General features: G+C 34.3%; 2 non-coding genes across 2 annotated transcripts; both read right to left on the reverse strand.

Moving 5' to 3' along the window:
• Positions 1-498: 498 nt before the first annotated feature.
• On the reverse strand, positions 499-570 carry Trnac-gca. The gene has a single exon. It is a non-coding gene; the product is annotated as a tRNA-Cys (tRNA).
• Positions 571-5554: 4984 nt separating this feature from the next.
• Trnac-gca lies at positions 5555-5626 on the reverse strand. The gene has a single exon. It is a non-coding gene; the product is annotated as a tRNA-Cys (tRNA).
• Positions 5627-22473: the final 16847 nt, after the last annotated feature.

Here is a 22473-nt window from a genome sequence, read left to right on the forward strand (position 1 = left end):
GAAAATGACGAGTGCAGATCCTGTGGGGACGAGGAACCAACTCCAGAGCATCTGGTGACGGAATGCCTCGCCATCAATAGCCAACGCAAAATCTGCTTTGGACAAGAAACTTGTAGAAGTGAGGAAGTAGCCACCTTGAAGCCATCCCATATACTGAAGTTCATTAGAACTCTGGAACTAGAAGTCGACCTGTAGATCAAGCTATGGCGGGAAAAGCTCTGATGGACACAATAGACCATTAGGTCGCAGTGCAACGGAACCAACTCAATTAAAAATTAAATCTTAATCTAAGAGCCAAAAGATTCGAATCCTCCGTTCAGAAATAGTTGAGTCTTGTTGGGCCCTCAAATGGTTACTGCAATTTTTGAGTTTTAATCCGGAAATAGCCTTAAACGATAAGGTTCGACTCACTGATGACTACTACGTTCTCAAATTCGATATTACCCCTATGGGTCCATTGCAGTCTGCTAAGTATTGATTGGAATACATAAAAAAATAAGGGGGCACCCGGGTTTGAACCGGGGACCTCTCGATCTGCAGTCGAATGCTCTACCACTGAGCTATACCCCCTTCCACTTTCATTGATCATAATATAATTAATCAATTTTGAATCGAAAGGAACCATGATAAATCTTTCACTTATTTATTATTTGAATATCAAAATGAACCTTAGATTGTAAATCCATCTTGTATTATTCTTATCAGATAAACTCCTAATCTAAGAAGGCGGCGAATATCAGAATATAGTATCGTATATACCCTTATCATTTGGATTTCCTGTTGATAATTTCTCATTGACTATGTTACTTGTACTCAAAAATATTCAATTGATATTGCAGATGTTTTGTGATTTATTTTGCTCATGTTGGTACCAGGTCCAGACGGAAAGAGATGGCGCTTGAATTGAAACTTCTCAATTCTTCCAATGTCATCTTATTTGGCATTAGTTAGGTTGATGAATTCTTTGATCTGTCCGTGATTTGTATTTTTTTAACTACAGTCCATTCAGGAATTATTGACATCGAAGTAGGCCATGAACGTCTAGTCGCGGCTTTATTTCTGGTTACAAAAATATCACTAAAAATTGCTATGGTTCATCATAGAAATAACCAGTTTAAATTATTTTCATCATTTTTGTATGCGAAAGATCCTGAATTTTCGAAATTACTATTATTACGAAGGGACGCATACAGTCATGATTTCATAAATTGAAATTCAGATTATATAACGTAAAAATATAGAGAAATCTCTTTTCAAGGAAATCCAATGAAGAGATATATATTCATTTAAGAGTCGCCCATGAAAGATCCCTTTGAAGATCATTAAAATATGCATATTCCTTTTCACCAAAGGCTCTTCAAAAATTGTTGCATTACTGATGGACACTGGATACCAACCTGCTTGCAAAATTCTTATCAAATAACTCTTATGGATCATTTTAACTTTAACTGTGGTGTCTAAACTGGTGAAGAAAACAGAAAAAACTGGTTGATAAATTTAAATAGTGTAGCTTAGTGAATGAAAGAGCCATATTATAATAAGACAGAAATAAAATTCAAAGAATCCATTTAGTATATGAAAAATTTTGACATCACAGTTGTACTGCAACTTTCAAAATTGGAACCAATTTATCAGCCGATGTGTAAATTACTTTCTAAAGTACCTATTTATTGAAACTGACATGAATGATTGATTAAACTTGTATGAAAAATATAGGTACTATTTGTACTCGAGTTTTCTGTTTTTTATTGAAATGCTTGTATACTAGTTTCTATTAAATTACATAAATTATTTTGCCCATAACAGCTTTAACTCACTCACTAAAAGCATTTTTGCATGAAATTATTTTTGATTTGTGAATTTTAAAATTTAATTGCATTCTATTATTATCTTCAAGTGGGTAAGAGGTGAAGAAATTCTTGAAGTTACTCTTCTGAATATATTTTTCGATTAAATACTCAGTAAAAATTCTATAAAGCAATTGGAATTTATTAGATTTTTGGATTACTCATTGAAGAACAAAAAACAGATATAACAATACTTAATTTCAATATAGAATATAAACTATAGATGCAATGCCAAGACTTTGTTTAGCAATCCAATTATAAAATAATTCTCTCTTCATAGATTTATAAAATCCTCATGATCACCACTGTCAAAACAAAACATCCAGGTAAAAATCCAAATATCCAGCATTCAAAATAGTGCTCCTTCTACTTTTACCCTTGAATATACTTGAAAAACATTGTGTTTTCTTTCTAGAGTCCACTGTTGAATAATGCTGGCATTTTCAAATAACCAAGTTTCCTCCAGATAAATGAATTTCACATTTTGTTGCAAATATTCTCTGTATTCACCATAAAATCGTACTCAACTTATTATATTTTTCTGTTCATCAATAAGAATTTTCCATTTATTAACTGTTTTGAACTTGTAACCAATTAAGTTCATGTAATGTTGTCTTTGATTGATTAAAATCCAGATGCTTTTTGGTCAAAGTTCATCCAGGCTAATATATTGGTTGCTTTTGGCTCGGCTTCTGGTAACAATCAAATCATTCAATGATTCTTTGAAGGTGAAATTGTATTGCACAGGTATTCTTCCACTAATAATCCAGGTTGTAACGACTTGCCTTCTTCTTTTTTCAAACAGTACTGTGAGAAATACTCAAATAAACTAATCAATGTGTGTTTGAAATTGATACAACTTTTAAGTTTCAAAATTTTTTCGAACAAAACAAACACAAACAAACTGAAATCTAACCTCCTGTCAATGACATTTCAAATGCCAACCCGAAATCTGCAATTCAAAATGTTACTGAATGAGCCAGTACCAACTTAATTTCGATTTTCCAAAGCCACCCGGGATGTCAATAATTCCTGAATGGACTGTATAATGAAAGGTGTTAACTAGAAATTTGATCGTTATACAAGGTGTTCCTAAATTGAAGGTATAAACGAAGAAAAAAAAAATCCTATAAACAAAGGAAAGGATATTGCACGCCAAGAAGAAGTGATTTTGAGAGTCTGATCAGATTCCTCATCTCTTTATAGGATAAAATTGGACCTTTAAAATATCATTGAATTCTAACCTCCAACAGATTGCTATAAAAATTATTCCAAATATCTCTTTGAAATATTGCATATACAGGGTGTCCCATAAGTGGCACGTCACAGTGACACCGGAGGTAGGTCAGCTAAAGAGGGACCTAACCAGCCTAACATGACCCCAGTAAAAGTTGCATGGTTTTCGAGTTATTACCAAATTACGTTTTTTAGTGAATTTTCACCTTTTTTAACATTGTCAGGGTCAGAATTCTGCTAGAAAGCTCTCGAAGCTTATTTTTTTTTGTTGTAATGGAATCTTAAATAGTTATTTAAGATGACATGAGTATGATTCTGTCAAAAAGTTATGTGGATTTCCGTAAATTAATGGATAAATCTTGATTTCAATTGCTAGCAAAACGAGAATTTTGGACACCTGCTGTGAAAAAAAAATCCTTGAAACAAAACGAGCAAGTAACATCAAAAAATTGGGCATTTTAGACAGATTTAGAAATGGTACAATACACGAATCTTATGCCCATAAAACTAGGTATTTTCATCATTTTACCGATGCCCTACTTAACTAAGTTGAAACTAGGAACCCCGCTATCAGGTAATTTTGCCGCTTGCTATGACATTACATTTGATACCGGGCTTTGTTATTATTTGTTAAAGTCACAATAGGGAAAAAGATGGATTAGGGGAAGCGAAAAAGGAATATTATTGAAAAAAAAAGGTAAATTAATTAAAAACAGACTTAACTTTCGATTAAAAAAAAGGAATTCATAATGAAAATCACTGTTTTAGTATAGATAGGGTATCTACTTGATACTTATCCCAACTAAACTATATACTTTATCTTTTTTATTGATATTTCATTGTGCAATATATATTTAGGCAAATTAAAAATATCGATCATTTACATGTTCAACAAGCATCAGTGATTAATTTGGGAATATTTGAAATACCTATCAAATGGTCTTGTGAAAAACAAGCCAAAATTGGCGGAATTCGTTTGGCTTTCGCAGAATCTGAGGCACGTACGAAACTTCAAACAAATAAATATTTCAGCAGGGATTTATATCGACAGTGTAACGACAAGACCGACGGACATTGGATAATGAATGTTCGGACCAATATAAGAATCAGTTGTAATTTAATTTGCATGGTTGACCGACAGAAGAGCCAATTGAAAATCATGTGAGATGACTGCACGCACGCTTTGTTTGCATGTGACGCGCTGAAGAAACCACTAAATCCGATTCGACAGAAGCACAAATGATGAGCTTTTTATTCCAATGCGGCGAATCGTCTGAGGATATCGCTAACTGGGAAATTGTAAGCAAAAAAATTACGTCCTGCTACTTTTTTGCATTCTTCGTTCTTCTCCCTGTTCGAGACGGAAAAATGTTAACAATCTTTGCACTCCATTTGCCTATATCGGTTTTTAGAAAGAAACTGTTTTATTGACTCTCGAATGCTTCTAGGACAAGAATAGAGCCTTGTGGAATTCGAGTCAAATAAAATTTGAACTCTATTATGCAAGCATCAATTCGAGAGAAGCACAAATGATTAGCTTTTTATTCCAATGCGGCGATTCGTCTAAGGATATCGCTAACTGGGAAATTTTAAGCAAAAAAATTACGTCCTGCAGCTTTTTTGCATTTTTCGTTCTTCTCCCCGTTTGACAGAGAAAAATGTTAACAATCTCTGCACTCTATTTGCCTATATCGGTTTTAAGAAGGAAACTATTTTATCGACTCTTGAATACTTCTAGGACATGAATAGGGCCCTGTGGAATTCGGGTCAAATGAAATTTGAACCCTATTATGCCAGCATTGATTCGACAGAAGAACAAAGGATGATCTGTTTATTCCAATGCGGCGAATCGTCTGAGGATATCGCTAACTGGGAAATTGTGAGCAAAAAAATTAAGTCCTGCTACTTTTTTGCATTCTTCGTTCTTCTCCAAGTTCGAGAGAGAAAAACGTTAACAGTCTCTGCACTCTATTTGCCTATATCGGTTTTTAGAAGGAAACTGTTTTATCGACCTTCGAATACTTCTAGGACAAGAATAGGGCCCTGTGGAATTCGAGTCAAATGAAATTTGAACCCTATTATGCCAGCATTGATTTGATGTTCATTTGTTCTGAACAATATTCGAAATGAAAAAGAACATCTATTTCTTTTTATTCCAAATATTCAGTTAAAATCTTCATTATAAAATGTCTTTTCGGTATGGAATATATGAATTAAATAAGGATAAGAAGAATATAAGAAGAAATAGTTCCTTGTACCAGTTTTGTTAAAATATATTCATTTTATTAATTAAGTTCGGCAAATCAGGAATTATGAGCAAATTCGTGCAAATATTTTGCACATAAATTTTCTATTTCAAGAATAGAAAATTTTCTTTCATGATAGCACTTAAGTGACTTAAGCGTTTGCAACATATTAATTTTTTATTGGAGTTTCATTAAAATTATGGATTTAAAATATGTAAAAATATTAGGGGGCACCCGGGTTTGAACCGGGGACCTCTCGATCTGCAGTCGAATGCTCTACCACTGAGCTATACCCCCTTCCACTGTAATAGGTTATAATACTATTCAAAAACATATAAACGTAATTTCTCGATAAAGAATTATCAACCAAACGATTTAATCAATAACTAAGAATGATCACGCAAAAAATTTCACAAGGTGGTCAAACTACATGATCACATGAACTTTTTACCGAATGAAACGGATATCAAAGCAATATCGTAATTCGTTTATATTTCTATTAGTTTGAATCAAGTAGGTATATCTTAAACTGTAGAATGAATTACCTATTAACTATAAAAATAAATTACATACATTAGACATCAATATCATTATTAATTATGATTTTCATGATTCAATTTGGCCATGATTACAACACAAAAGAACAGTTTCAGTTGAATTGAAGCATCCATTCTCCCATTTTTCTGATCTAATTAGGAATGTTACAGACTAATGAATTATTCAACTTCTTTGAGTATTAATTTTCCACCATATCATCAGCTATCAATCATTCCATCAACTTTTACCTGTTGAAGGATTGCTTGGCATCTTGTTCTTATCTTAATTAAGAGATAGGGAAGGATGTGAAAATTGCTTATTTGGATAATGAGCAGATAAATAAGTGATGAACTGTGAGCTTCACAGACTTTACAAGAAGGAACCTGAATTGAACACTAATTCGATGATAGGAAAGGCATCAGACTGGGAAGATGAGATGATAAATAATATTTCAATATTTTGATGTTACATATGGAAGCCGCTTATTTATTCTGGAAAATATAAAAATTACAAAAAATTCTCAAAGATAAACTTATATTTTCAATTCAATTGATCACTTCAAATATTCAGCCATGAACCTTTGATATGGTTTCAAGAAACCCCAAGAGGAATATCCATTATAAGTCACAACGCTCAATAATTTGATTGTGTAAAAATTTAATCAACGAATTCATCAACCAGCGATTAAATAAAAGGGTTCGATCTGATCCTACTGTCGTTGGCATAATCATCATTTATTTACGAGCTATAAATGTCAAATTGATGTTAAAAATGAAAAACCGGGTAAAATTAATAAACTTCTGATGTGAAAGCTCCTAACTACTCGAATTGAAAATCAATCTCAAGAAGTGTTTGGAAATTCAAAGGACATCGGATGCGATTAAATAACTTTATTTTTCTTTATTTATTATTTATATTCTTTATTGTTTGTTATTGAGGGGAGGAATGTCACTTTGATAATTTTAACGTTTATAGGTTACTTTTGGGGTTTGCCAATTAAGTTCTTTCTCTATTCTTGTATTTTAGTATGTATTGTTATAGTTGAAGTATAGTATTCAACTTGGGGTAATGGTCATAACCCACTTGATGAATTACTGCATTACCTGCGGCTCGTAACTTCATCTGCGTGAGTTTTGACCTACATTACCGCTCGTTGAATAATACACTTTCATCTACTCCTATTGAATTATATCTTCATTTTTGAGCAATTAATAGTATCTATTAACAAACAACGTGAGTTATAACAATTCACTGCTATAACTCACTATACTGAATCGGAAAAGATGGCTCTGTGCTTCTATACTTCTGTGCTTCTATTCGGTTGACCGAAAGGGAACATTCCATTATTGTTATTGAGGGGAGAAATGTCTCTTTGACAATTTTGACGTTTATTGGTAAATATTAAAGTTTTTCAATAATAGTATATTATTCAACGAGCGGTAATGTAGGTCATAACTCACGCAGATGAAGTTTGCAGCACGAGCCGCAGGCGAGTGCTGTAATTCATCAAGTGAGTTATGACCATTACCGCAAGTTGAATACTATACTTTATCTACGACTTCATCAATAAATACTAAGAAAAAAATACAGACTTAGAATATAGACAGAAGGAACGGGAAATAAACATATGTGCTCGATCCCGTACAAGAGAGATGGAAACTTAGTGTCACCAATCACAATCGAACTAGTTTCGGCTAGCTCGAATACAGTACAGAGTACGACAACTTTATTGAAAAACCTTAATAGTTGCCTATAAAAATGCATTAAAATATATCAAAAAACATTCCCTGTAAACGATGACTTAATGATCTTACTGCTACACCAATCTTGAAAATGTTTTCAAACTCCTTTATAATTTTTTGGTCAAGTAATTCTGTATGGTAACATTAGCTGTTTGTCTTTTGGACATGTATGCCTATATAATATTTCATCTTCATCATCTGAATTAATCGCTTTCAGCAAAACATTCACAATAATTAGATATCAACTTAATTTGAAAACGTCAAAATTATTAAAGTGACATCCCCTCGGACATTCCTCCCCTCAATAACAATAATGGAATGTTCCCTTTCGGCCAATCGAATAGAAGCAGAGAAGTATAGAAGCACAGATCCATATTTCCTATTTATTATAGTGAGTTATGGCAGTGAGTTATTATAACTCACGGTGTTTGTTAAGAGATACTATTAATTGCTCAAAAGCAGTTGAATAATGAATAGATAATTCAATAGGAGTAGATAAAGTTCTTTCTCTATTCTTGTATTTTAGTATTTATTGTTATAGTAGTGGATGAAGTATAGATATTATTCAACTTGCGATAATGGTCATAACTCACTTGATGAATCTGCGTGAGTTATGACCTACATTACCGCTCGTTGAATAATATACTATTATTTTTTAATTATCCAAGGAATCTCTCATTTTCCTTTGTTCCTACAAAAATTGCTTGCTATGCCACTTTGATCTGAACTACATGAACTGTTTCTTTACAAAACTTTATGATCGTTGAAAATTTCCTTTTTTTTTTAACAATATGAAGCTTTTCATTTCGAAAATAATAAACGGTGAGCAAAATCGCCAACTATTCAGCAGAAACGTGTCATTTTTTCATCATCCTGTGGACGGCTACTCATCCTTAATGAATCACATCAGGTAGTCAAATACTCGCTCATCCTGAAGCTCAATTCTTGAGTAACCATGTTTGTCTTTTTGCTAGCCGCATCAGCCGCCTTGATTTAGTGATTAATTGTGAATTATAGCTGCGAGGGATAAAATTACGGTAAATTTGGCGAGCGTGCTTCGAGATTCCTAAGTAATTCCTCAATATCCGAGCCTTTGATAATAAGTTCGTTACGAGGCTGCTCCCTCATCGGAAAAAGTTTATTAAAACCGCTAACAAGACTGGCGAAATTAATGACGAACGTCGATCGAATTCCTGGGATTTAAATGACACGGCCACTTCTTATCACTTCCTGAAGGCATCTGCCTCGGTTATCTGGTCGGTTTTCTCTCGCAATGATGCATTGCTGGTGAGCGGAGTCGGTATTAGTTGGTTATCAAAAGAGGAGAACGAGATTCAGTAAGCAGCCAGAGACTATTACCTTCATCTGTATAAGGTATAAATGTTCCATTAGCTTTCTGTTAATGTGATTTTCTTAAACTTGTCGCAAACATATATGTGAGAATATTTCGCCTCGACTACATTACTCCGAAAAGAGGTTAGATTCACACGCTGGACGTCATTGGCGCACCCGTAGGGGTTTCAAAGTGAAATATCAATTTTTTTTCATTGTTAGAACCTTCAAAAGATGCTTGTTAAAATTTCGGTACATAGAGTTGAATAGTATTGATAAAGGTAGAGCTAGAGAACTTTAAATTGCAATGAAACAACGATGGATTATTCAATTGACATGAATTTTATTTATCCGCAAGATAATCTTGTGGCATTTCATTTTAAATATGATTTCTGGCATATGACCGCCACGGCTGGCTCGGATGTAGTCCAATCTGGACGTCCAATTTTCGATGACTTCTTCCAACATTTGTGGCCGTATATCGGCAATAACACGGCGAATGTTGTCTTCCAAATGGTCAAGGGTTTATCGCTTATCCGCATAGACCAATCACTTTACATAGCTCCACAGAAAGTAGTCTAGCGGTGTTAAATCACAAGATCCTGGAGGCCAATTCACAGGTCCAAAACGAGAAATTAGGCGGTCACCAAACGTGCCTTTCAATAAATCGATTGTGGCACGAGCTGAGTGACATGTTGCGCCGTCTCGTTGGAACCACAGCTCCTGGACATCATGGTTGTTCAATTCAGGAATGAAAAAATTTGTAATCATGGCTCTATACCGATCACCATTGACTGTAACGTTCTGGCTATCATCGTTTTTGAAGAAGTACGGACCAATGATTCCACCAGCCCATAAAGCGCACCAAACAGTCAGTTTTTCTGGATGTAACGGTGTTTCAACATACACTTGAGAATAAGCTTCACTCCAAATGTTGCAGTTTTGTTTGTTGACGTAGCCATTCAATCAGAAGTCCGCTTCATCGCTAAACAAAATAAAATGGACGTAGTGCGCGATACGTATTTCGCACAGAACCATTATTTTCGGAATGAAGTTGCACTATTTGCAAGCGTTGTTAAGAAGTGAGGGTATTCATGATGAATTGCCAAACCAAACTGAGAATAAATCACTTGACTGCCATTAAATCGGTCGGCATCTTGAACAGTACTGCCAACTTAAAGTTATATACTTCGAAAAAAAAACACCCTATACAATACTCTTTTTTAATGGAAAAAAATACTTTGCAAACAAAGCAATGGCTAGTTGAAATATTATTATGCCTCTATTCCTTTTACAACAAAAATTAAAATGTGGTATGCTGACTTTAAACGAAGAACCATTGACGATACTGAACATTCTGGTCGTTCAATTTTGGCTGTGTTTTCAGAAATCATCAAAAAAATTTCGAGCCATCGTGAATTGAAATTTGTGGTAGAGCTGAAGATATCAGAAGGGGAGTGTATTCACTATTTGCAATTTTTCCATGAGAAAGCTTTGTTCAAAATGGGTGCTACGATTGCTCACCACTGATCAAAATCTAAAACGCATCGTCGATTCTGAACGCTATTTGGAGCTGTTCAAAAGGAATAAATATGATTTTTGGCATTGATATGTGACAGAAGATGAAACATAAATTCATCTTCTCATTCCTGAGTTGTAAGAGAGCGTCAAACAAAACCTAAAGTTATAGGATCGATTGAGTGCAATTAAGGAAAACATTGCCTCAAATGAAAAAAAAATTAACAGTCACAAAGATGGTGGCTAGATTGAATGAATTGCGCTCTCAATTGCTTGATCATCGAGCTCCTTCTCCAGATCCCTAAGTGTCCCCGAGTGATTAGTAGCTCAATACAGACCTAAAAAGAAACGTTCAGGGAAGGGAATTTGGCTCTAATGAAGGAGTGATTATCTAGATTGAAGCCTTTTTGGAATGCAAAGAAGACAAATCGTACTAAAGAAAAGGCATTGAAAAGTTAGATCAGTGTAGGAGTATATGTACCTTTATATCACTCCTGAAGCTGACTATAGTACTCCTAACCGATAGACGCGTGGAACCAAACCTAGAATGGCACTATTAGAAATATGACATAAAAATCCATTTTAACAGTCAAGCTGTTATTTGATAGTCTAAGATCCCGATATAAAACGACCTCCACCGAAATGCTTATTTGATAAAACGTATTTTATATTTAATTTAACATGTCAATAAATATATCACATATGGGTTGCCTGACAAATTTAAGTCCAGAGTAGGTTTAATTAATAATTAAAAAAATTTTTTTTTTAAACATTTCACCGGTTTGATTATTAGATAAATTCTATACCAATCGAAAGTATGAAGCCCATACAATGTGCAAACGTTAGGTTGCCTATTTTTTTCCGGTCACAACTCTCGGGTAGCCAGGTATAAACAGGTAAATCTATACTAGCATTTTGCAACGGTCTGATTATTGAATCAAAATCAATAAAATTGAAGATTATTTTATTATGAACACGGTGGTATAGGGTTGCCTGCGAAAAATCAGTCCCGAATCCCGATTGTCGAATTTTAAAAAGTTAAGTATCCCAATCAACCATCTCATGCGATAGAAGAGGACACAGCATAGCAGCGGCTTGAAGTCCGTCCAGTGAAAGAAAGAGAGTGCGCATGCTATTTGTTCTTGGAAATGAAAAGGATAGCGATAGACTCGTATATGCGTGCATCATTTTGGAGTAGATTGTCGCTATAATCACAACTGAAAAAACGTGCTACTATTTATTGTTGGAAAATGGCAAAAAAGTGTTTTTTGTGTGTTTCGGATGGTTATATAATTGATTTTAACGATGAAACTCTTGAAAACTGTGTAGTAAAATTAGCTTTTCGTAAAAAAAACTTCAAATACAATTTTGTTGAGCTACCCAGTGCGTCACTTGAATTTGTAGGTTATCATAGTGTCACATAAAAAATATACACACATAAATCATTAATTGATCAAAAGAAAAAATTAAATATCTATTCCTCTATTTTGATAATTATCTACTCCAAAATGATGCACGCATATACGAGTCTATCGCTATCCTTTTCATTCCCAAGAACAAATAGCATGCTCACTCTCTTTCTTTCACTGGACGGACTTCAAACAGCTGCTATGCTGTGTCCTCTTCTATCGCATGAGATGGTTGATTGGGACCTCTCAGTCGCACACATTCACTCGCAGCAATATTTAACTTTTTAAAATTAGACAAACGGGATTCGGGACTGATTTTTCGCAGGCAACCCTATACCACCGTGTTCATAATAAAATAATGTTTAATTTCATTGATTTTGATTCAATAATCAGACCGTTGCAAAATGCTAGTATAGATTTACCTGTTTATACCTGGCTACCGAGAGTTGTGTCCGGAAAAAAATAGGCAACCTAACGTTTGCACATTCTATTGGCTTCATACTTTCGATTGGTATAGAATTTATCTAATAATCAAACCGGTGAAATGTTTAAAAAAAAAATTTTTTTTAATTATTAATTAAACCTACTCTGGACTAAAATTTGTTAGGCAACCAATATGTGATATATTTATTGACATGTTAAATTAAATATAAAATACGTTTTATCAAATAAGCATCTCGGTGAAGGTCGTTTTATATCGGGATCCTATACTATGAGTACTAAGCTCACACGTCACCTATTCCAAGTTGATATGAGACTGCCGAAGGAGAATCAATGAATTAGGAAAAAAAAAGATCTTTTTAATCTAGGCTCCTTGTCACAATCAAAGGAAAGTGAGAGGCCAATACACTTACCAGAAAGGGATTACGAAACCTTTTACTATGGCTCAACACTTTTTTGTTGAACAGAAGAAAGCACCTATAATAATAATAATAAATGAGAAAGCTTTCGAAAGCGGCGGGTGAAACCGAAGAAAAATACTTTGCCTAAATCTGCCAGATATGGATCGCTCCAAAAAGTACTCCAAAAACGTGTTTGGGTCTCAGAAAGAAAATGCTTATGTTTCACCTCTTCACTGGCTCCATCACAGAGTACTACTGCCTTTAGAAGCACCGAATTTAAATATAGACTGACGAGTAGAGATTCTGTGGAGAAAAACAAACTTGTGGTAACATGGTCACAAAATTTCTGCTATTGCATGCTCAATCTAAAAATGCTTTGGACTAGAAATTTTCGGGAATGAAGAAGCCTTAAAGCCAACCCAGATACTGTAGTTTGTTAGAATTCTGGATCTGGAAGGCGAGTTGAAGATGGTTGACAAGAAAAGCTTTGAAAGGGGACACAATAGATCTTAAGATCAGGGTGCAATGTAATCCCATAGCAGTGATCAGTAGTCAATGCAAGAGACACGAAGTTGCTGGTGATCGACCTGAACATTAAAGACCTTAGACTATTTATGCAAAATACGGTGTAATGTCGTTTGTGGAACGTCAATTCCAAAGATCAATGAGAAATCGATAAATCTGGGTTTTCGTCAACACAAGCAATATTCTTTGGTGTTTGTTCTTAAGCGATGCACACGATTTTGATTCTTCATATCACTAACCTGTCCCAAAAACTCAAATTTGTTCACCAGTTTCAAAATTATTATTTTTAGTAATCAGGTAGTTTTACTTGACAAATAATTGATGACAGCAGCCCAAATAGCGGGCTATTCAAAATGAAAGCTCCTATTGTACAGTGCATCCCATTTTGGGTGAGACTGCCAGGTTTCTCGCTTGTTATTTAAGATAGAGCCTTGCGGTTTTCACGTTCCTGTCCTACTTTTTCGTGAAACTCAAGTTGGTCTAATCAGATTTTGCATAACTGTTTCCGTTCAAGAGATACAGGGCGATTTTGGAAATTGATACTTTTCGGACCCCTCCTTTATCTCCGAAGTTATTAGAAATAATGCTGAGGTAAAAACTACGTCTGAATCAGAATTCTGCGTAGAATCCAGTGGCATACTCGAATTTTTTTTCGGGGTACGGTTTTGAAGATTCAACACAAACCTATTTTTTTTAGAGGAACACCCTGTATATTATTACTTCGTTGGATTCGTATTTTTTTTTCCTTCAAAATGATGTATGATACTATGTAGGTAGGACGTTCAGAAATATAAAAAAAACACTAAAACATCAAATAATGATGGTTTTTTTGTTAATGGGTCATGAATTTCCCAAGTTTCAATAAGAGGATTATTACTTTTGATTTTTAGAAAGTAGTAGGTCATTGATGATACAAACATTCTTGATGTTATTATGGCTACTATGCATTTGGCAGCATTGTTTTATCAAGCCAGCATAAGGAAGAAAAAACAAATCTGATCTAGCTGTCATCGCAATGAATTATTATTATTATTATTTTTTTTTATATGGAAAATCCATTGCCCATTAACAAAAAAGCATCATTATTTGATGTTTTAGTGTTTTTTCATATTTCTGAACGTCCTACCTACATAGTATCATACATCATTTTGAAGGAAAAAGAATTACGAATTCAACGAAGTAATAATATATAGGGTGTTCCGTTAAAAAAATATAGGTTTGTGTTGAATCTTCAAGACCATACCCCGAAAAAAAAAAATTGAGTACGCCACTGGATTCTAAGCAGAATTCTGATTCAGACGTAGTTTTTAGCTCAGCATTATTTCTAATAATTTCGGAAATAAAGGAGGGGTCCGAAAAGTATCAATTTCCAAAATCACCCTGTATCTCTTGAACAGAAACAGTTATGCAAAATCTGATCAGACCCACTTGAGTTTAAAAAAAAAGTAGGATAGGAACGTGAAAACCGCAAGGCTCTATCTTAAATAACAAGCGAGAAACTTGGGTGTCTCACCCAAAATGGGATGCACTGTACAGGGTGGGCAAATAAGCGAGGTAAGCGGCTATATCTCAGGAACCACTCATCGTAGAGACTTGCGGTAAAAAATTTTACCACTAAAGTAAACAGAATAAAACACTGGAAATTGTTTTGAAGTTCATACCTCCACCGCTAGGGGGCGTAATAGCTAACGTCGAGTAGAAAAATGCATTTTACTCGAAAAATTTTCATATTAAGTTGGAAAAGAAATATCATCACTGTAAACCTTGGAAAATTCTCTATCTGTTTGAATTGTCACTTTCGATTTTGCGACATCAAATAAGGGTGGGGGAAAGATAGAAATCTGACTGATTGAAATGTCTGTAACTTCAGTTTGGCTCAACATTTTTGAGCAAATTAGATCTTATTTGAGAGACAACATCTTGTTGATTAAGGAAAAAATATACTCATGATGACTTTGATTCAGCTGCTTCTGATAGGGAGCGCTGAGTCAGAAGTTCATTGTTTTGTTCATTTTTCTCTGAAATTTCAAATGTAATGATAGGATTTTCTTAACAGAAACAAAAATTTCATTGAATTTGCATGAAAAAACCTGAAGGTCGCAAAGCGATAATTTGAGGCGTTCTGAAGAAGATATTCTTCAACTGATGCACTGCGAAAAACCAAATTGAGTCTTCAAGTTCTAACAGAAACAGAAATCCCATCAAATTTGTATGAAAAAACCAAAAGGTCGCAAAGCGATAGCTTCAGGGGTTCTGTAGTTATGGACGAAAAAAGATATTCTTCAACTGATGCACTGAAAAACTAAATTGTGTCTTCTTTCGGCCATAACTCCAGAACGCCTGAAGCTATCGCTTTGCGACCTGTTGGTTTTTTCATACAAATTTGATGGGATTTCTGTTTCTGTTAGAACTTGAAGACTCAATTAGGTTTTTCGCAGTGCATCAGTTGAAGAATATCTTCTTTCGGTCATAACTTCAGAACGCCTGAAATTATCGCTTTGCGACCTTCAGGTTTTTTCATGCGAATTTGATGGAATTTCTATTTCTGTTAAGAAACTCCTATCATTACATTTTAAATTTCAGAGAAAAATGAACAAAACAATGAACTTCTGACTTAGCGCTCCCTATCGGAAGCAGCTGAATCAAATTCATCATGAGTATATTTTTTCCTTAATCAACAAGATGTTGTCTCTCAAATAAGATCTAATTAGCTCAAAAATGTTGAGCCAAACTGAAGTTACAGACATTTCAATCAGTCAGATTTCTATCTTTCCCCCACCCTTATTTGATGTCGCAAAATCGAAAGTGACAATTCAAACAGATAGAGAATTTTCCAAGGTTTACAGTGATGATATTTCTTTTCCAACTTAATATGAAAATTTTTCGAGTAAAATGCATTTTTCTACTCGACGATAGCTATTACGCCCCCTAGCGGTGGAGGTATGAACTTCAAAACAATTTCCAGTGTTTTCTTTTGTTTACTTTAGTGGTAAAATTTTTTACCGCAAGTCTCTACGATGAGTGGTTCCTGAGATATAGCCGCTAACCTCGCTTATTTGCACACCCTGTACAATATCAACAAAAGAGCCTATTGCAGCAAATGCTGTCGTAATTTCTAGCCATCCTGTATATTATATGGATCGCGTGGCACTTTTCCCATGGCTCTGACTTTCCGATTGCTCTCACACAATATGCATATTTCGTTATAATTACGCATAGATACTCGGAGACATAACATACACAGAATATCATCGCACTAATTACGCATATTCTCATTGCTGTTCACGTAGATGGAATCGAACCTATGCACATTCAACATAGGATTGCTTCATTAGATTAATAGAAGTATCGATCTATGAGATCTGAATTGCGGCAACGCTACGTACGAGTTGGGCATGCAATAATATACTACTGGGAAAACTGAATTTTTGCTTTATTACCAGTAGCACTTCTTGTACCAGGGAATGTTTCGCTAATGATAGGAATATCTGAATATCTAACAGGGTTTACTACAGGCGGTCTCGCTTGATGATGAAATTTATATATCGTCTTCTGTGTTGCGATAATTTCAGATCGAAAGGTTATGTGTAGATATGTTGTATCAGCAGATTTATCGATGTTGTATCCGAGATGGAATTGCTGTTATATAAAGACAGATTCTCTAATGAATCGTTTCGAAGATACATTTTAGAATTAAATAGATTTCTTGAGGTAACTTTGACTCAATTTCTATTTTATTCGTATAACACAGTACATTATTTTGGGGAGAGATGAAATGTATCGTCACAATGTCTGTAATTTTCGAATTTTGAGTCGGATATTGACACAAACCAGATCAAAGGTTTACTCACTAATGACAAATTTGATAATGTTCGACTCTAAACACGATAACTCTCTAACGAACAAAATAAGCAAAACTTCAAGCCACGTGTGAAATTTCAAGCTGATCACATCATCAAAACCATATCTAAAAAAATCAAGAAAAACCTCTAAAGAAACATACACAATTTTTCCGTGACAATAAATTTGATCAGGTTGAGAATTTGCGTGCATATAAAGAGTAACAATTTCAAGGACCATTAAAAATTCAAGCAGATAATCAAAAAAAAAACCTTATATTACTGTCACAACAAATTCTACTAAGTTGAGATTTTGCAAGTGCAGTAAAATCGAATGGTCTCTGTAATCTAGTCTCTGAGTTGAAAGTGGGCCCTATCACTGAAGATGATTTTTCAATGAGGTTGTGAATGATTTTTATGCATTTTAAGGACCCAATCAAGAAAAATACGACGTTTTAGATAGTGGACTATTCAAATTGAAACCTTTTATGGAAAATCTCTTCACAATTACTGAACTAAAGTGATACAGTTTTATACTCGACAACAGTAGTTATAGTATATCCAAAGTAATTCGAAAGAAGCCAGAATATTTCGATTATACAAGGGTTGTCCAAATTTCCAAAAAAATCATTAAGAGCCAGGATATTCATTGCCTAACAGTTCTTTTCAATAAACTCTGGTTTTATAGAGGACCTCTTGAACCATAATATGCAGATCAGGCACGTTGATAAAATAAGCATTTCTTTTTGGTTTCTGTTCATTGTGTAGCTGATTTTTTTTTTTATTTGGATGAACTCACTTGAATAGGCCAGAATATCTTCAATATTCAAGAGTTTTCCAAACTACCAGAAATTTATTTGGAAACAGGGTTAGCAGAGAACTTATTGTCTTAAGTACCAGCCCTTTTGAATAGATCCTAGTATGCTTGTTGAACGTCTTATGAAATAGTATTTGTCGATTTGGTCACTTTCATTGCTCGAAATAGTACACGTGTTGTGGTGTGGCAATATATCCCCCTTATTGGCGGGAGATACTGCAATCATCGAGAAAATGAGAGAAGTTTTTAGTGATCTCGACGATGGTGTTTGGCAAAATTCTGTGACTCATGTTAAGAACTGAAGATGATAATTTTGCCACCAAATCTATTTCTCCATTTAATTTCAAAGTCGGTAATGATACTTCTAGTTCTAAAGAAAATAATTTCTTATCCTAAGTACTGTCATACCACAGTAGAAAAGATTTCTGGTGGAATACGAAAAGCACCGTGTGAGGTAAACCAATAAAATTCTTCATACATTTTATGATCAATTTCATCAATGCTATTACTAGTTAACAACAGACAGATCATCTCCAAGTCTATCTTAAACAATTTTGTGGGCTTATAACTTTACGCAATGATTATATCATCAGAGTTGATAATGTTCCTCGCTACTATATTATAAGTCGAGAATAAACAATTTTCAACTTTTAACACAGTAGAATAACATGGTCGTTCAAGTAAGATTGGAAGAACTATAGTTTTCTGAGTTTTTTTTTTTACTTATAAAACTTAATGAGTCCATAAAAGCTTCAACCTATTTAGTCATCTGTTTCATACTGTTTTTCTTCATTTGGTCTTCGTATTGTACTGATAATGAACATTTTTCAAATCAAGTGAAATGAAAGGGGTACAGTTATATTTCTTTATTGATTTCAAGAGCTTCATTGTCTAAAGCATATTGCTAGTATGAGTCATTATAATGATTTGAAAACTTGTATAAAAAAAAAACATTGATTTGATTCCTAATTTCTCTTCTTAGAGATAAACAATGAATGACTAACAAGATATTTCGTCATGATTATTAACTACTTCCCGAAAAATAACCATTTATAGTAAACGGCACCAATTTCCAGAAGCGTGACTGTGATATCATAGATGAATATTCATGAAAGATTGTCGGCAACTAGATCTAGACGCCATCAAGCGTTCAATTCAAAGAGACAGGTAGCAGTGATATTGTGTAGGAGGCTGACATAGTGGCATAATCAAGGCTATCGGTGTGTAGGTTGTATACCTCAGTGCTCAGAGTCTGTTTGTTTGAATATCACGGACTGAAGAGGAATCGTACGTAATCAATACAGGGAGTTTTCAAGGATAATATCCTTTCCTGGACGTTTCTACGTTTGTTGAAAGGGAGATATCGACGGCCGATCAAGCGAGAAACTAACAAGGTATTCCATATTCATTAATATTTGAGGAGGTTCTTGGCATTTTCGGTTGGCAGAATCGATAGCTCAGTGATCTATGTACATAAAGGGTCTTCCATTTTTTGAGAGATCGTTTCTGAAAGGGTATGCATTGAGCATGTGCAAATGTAAGATTTCTGGGACTTATATATCTGACACTCTATACTCGTCCGGTAAGGATATTCAGATCTTGTAGTTAAAGGTTTCATGAAATTTTACCCCTTTTGAATGGATTCGAAGTTGAAATACCTTTGATTGTAATATGCCTTCTACAATTTAGAATTGGATGGAATTTGCTAAGATAACACAGGGGAACAGCTGTTTTGGTGACGAGGTTTTTTGAGTTGCTTCTATATCAATTTGATGTCCTGAATTCGAATAACGTATTCATTTTCACCTGAGAGGTTAAATTTTTAAGATATACAATTTTAGAGAAATAAAAGTTACATTATTCTAACACAAATCCGTAAGTATAGTAAGCAAAAGTAGATACGAAATTTTTATTTTAGTTATACAAAATATACTATTATGTCGTACTTACAAACAAAAAAAACATTGAAGAAATCAAATAGTCACTCAACACTCCGAAAGCTTCTTTTCCGCAACATTCTTGAATGTTTTTTGAAGTCTCTTTTTAAACTTCAGCAGTAATCTGACATCATGTGCATGTCCCATCTTCCTTGGTAGTTGTCCTCCATAACTTTAATATCTTGGTGAAATATTCCACCTTGTTCCTCACTCATGTCTCCTAAATTTTCTGAAAAACGGTCTAAGTGGCTGTGTAACTAGTTTATTTCAATACTCATATTGCCCCCTAAGGATTTGAAACTATTAGGCATCTTGTTAACCATTTCAACATAGTTTTGAGCTCTCTGTTTGTCTAAAAAAGTTTCTACAACTGCAACAAATGATGTGCAAGCTTCTCGTTCAACTTGATTCATTGAATTTATGAAAGCAGGATCCTTAATTAATTGCGTTGTTTTTGGGTCGTCAAATATCTTTGCTTTGAGTTTTTCTGTGCTCAACTGATGCATTTTTACCCCTTATATGCGAAACATGACCCATTTTCATCCAAAGCATTTACAAATAGCTTCATTAAGCCCAACTTTATATATAACATATAGGGAGTATGATTTTTTCTCTTTCAATCAAAGCGTCGTTAATGACATTTTTTCCCAAACGTCCATGTTTTCTCTCTGAGGCAATTTTTTTTCTAATCCAGTTGTGTGTTTTGTTCATAATATCCCATAAGGAACAAAAAACAGATATTTCGTGTAACCACTTAGCTGCCAAAGAAGTTTACCATTTTTGAGTCTACACAAATCATCCATTTATGTTCGTGATACTTCATCTTCTGCAAAACCAAAGCTATAGTATTATATTCTTCTTTCAGTTTCGTTGTGTGAGCTAGTGGTGTTGAACCATATTTATTCCCATTATGTAGATATAGTAGCAAAGAACGAATATGAAAGAAGCCGAACACATTGTCATAAATTTTTATGATCACTACAATGGACTAGTTTTCATTTTTTTGTTAAGGATTAATTCTAAAATTTCAAGTAAAATGAAACAAAAATGTGGAAGAATCATTGAAATATATCTAGAAATGAAAAAGTTATGGGACTTTGAAGTTGCGCTTGGAAGAATAATTTCATAGTACGTGTAAGTGTCGTGACGTCACACACTAGACGACTGGTATTCGCAGAGTGCTTACGAATTCATTGGTGTACAATCACTTGTGCCGTTCGTGTCGTGTTTTGTTCGTTACACGATGACTGAAATAACTTACTATATACATACATATAAATTACTTTTTTCTCCTTTCACTTTTTACTCCTCACATGCCATTGATAGACTTCAACAACCAGTACTCAACTACAAACTGTTTATGAAACGTTTTTTAAATAAATCATCGTTACGAGTTGAACCATGATGAAGCAAACTCAAAAATAGATACTTACTCGAAAAGTTTAACTCCTTTTATTTCAGCACTGACATAAGATGGAGTTGAAGAAAAAAAACTCCATCACTGCGAATATATCTATTTTAGGCAAATTGTCACTTTGTCCTTTCATGAAGCCTTCTTCCATTATGGTGACATAGAAACAAAACTCGAGTTAAAACTACACTGTACAACTACAAACGGCGCGAGAGCCTTGGCGCGGCTAAGTATTTAAACGTAACTTATGGTGTAGCGATCACAGGCAAGTGCCGTGACGTCACAGACCAAAGACGTTCCGCGCTAAATACGTAAATTTAAATAATCTATTTTTCAGTCATTTATTGATGGATTTTCAAAATTTTTTCACTGATTTATTAGTTTTGCTCTATATTTTATTTCTATCGTGTCAAATATAGTTTTATCAACATCACTAAACTAGTCCATTCTTACAAAGATTATTGTTGCACCATTTAAAGAAATAATACAACAATAAAGATAGCATTTCTCCTGAATAATCCCAATTTCATTAATATTGGAGAAAATCCAAATTATATGAAATCCAACCAGTGGTTTCAAAATGTTCAAGTAATAACATAAAAATTTCGTGCCCCAACGAGAATCTATTGGACTGCAACAAGGTTAGAGCTCCAACTGTAGGTTAAACGCCATGTGAAATTCAGAAAGATGAAAAATAACCCATAATGAGCAACCCGTCTGCATATCTACAAACACAACTGCAACACAGTAAACCACTTAGTCTGTACTCGGTACTTTCGAACCACAAAAAAAATCTTGTCTCAGCCTCCTGATCTACTCCTCCAACCACGCTCTTTGGCGGTCACAGATAATGCAAATTATACACCCAGAGCGGAGTTTACAAGATCCTTGTATTTATCATTTCCTAATACATGGAATAATCATAGCGCTGCCACGTTCAGTGCCTAATCTAGCTACACGCTATTCATCATGCTGTAATGGCTCCGCAATAGGACGAAGCTACTGATTATGGAAAATTGCTGGGCAGACTGTGTTTTCCACGAAAACGGTTCACGATCTGTGATATTGGCGAATGGGAATGTGGGGGTTGGTTTCCTTCTCGGGAGGTTTGTTTAACCATAGAACATCACACAGTCCATATTAATATAATAAATCGGAAGAGGTCAAGAAAAAAGCTAAGTGTCATTATTTTCGCTTATTTCAATATATTTAAAATTTCAGTTGTTATCATGAAC

The sequence above is a fragment of the Harmonia axyridis genome, chromosome 7, assembly GCF_914767665.1.
Source record: "Harmonia axyridis chromosome 7, icHarAxyr1.1, whole genome shotgun sequence".
In the NCBI taxonomy this organism is placed as follows: Eukaryota; Metazoa; Arthropoda; class Insecta; order Coleoptera; family Coccinellidae; genus Harmonia; species Harmonia axyridis.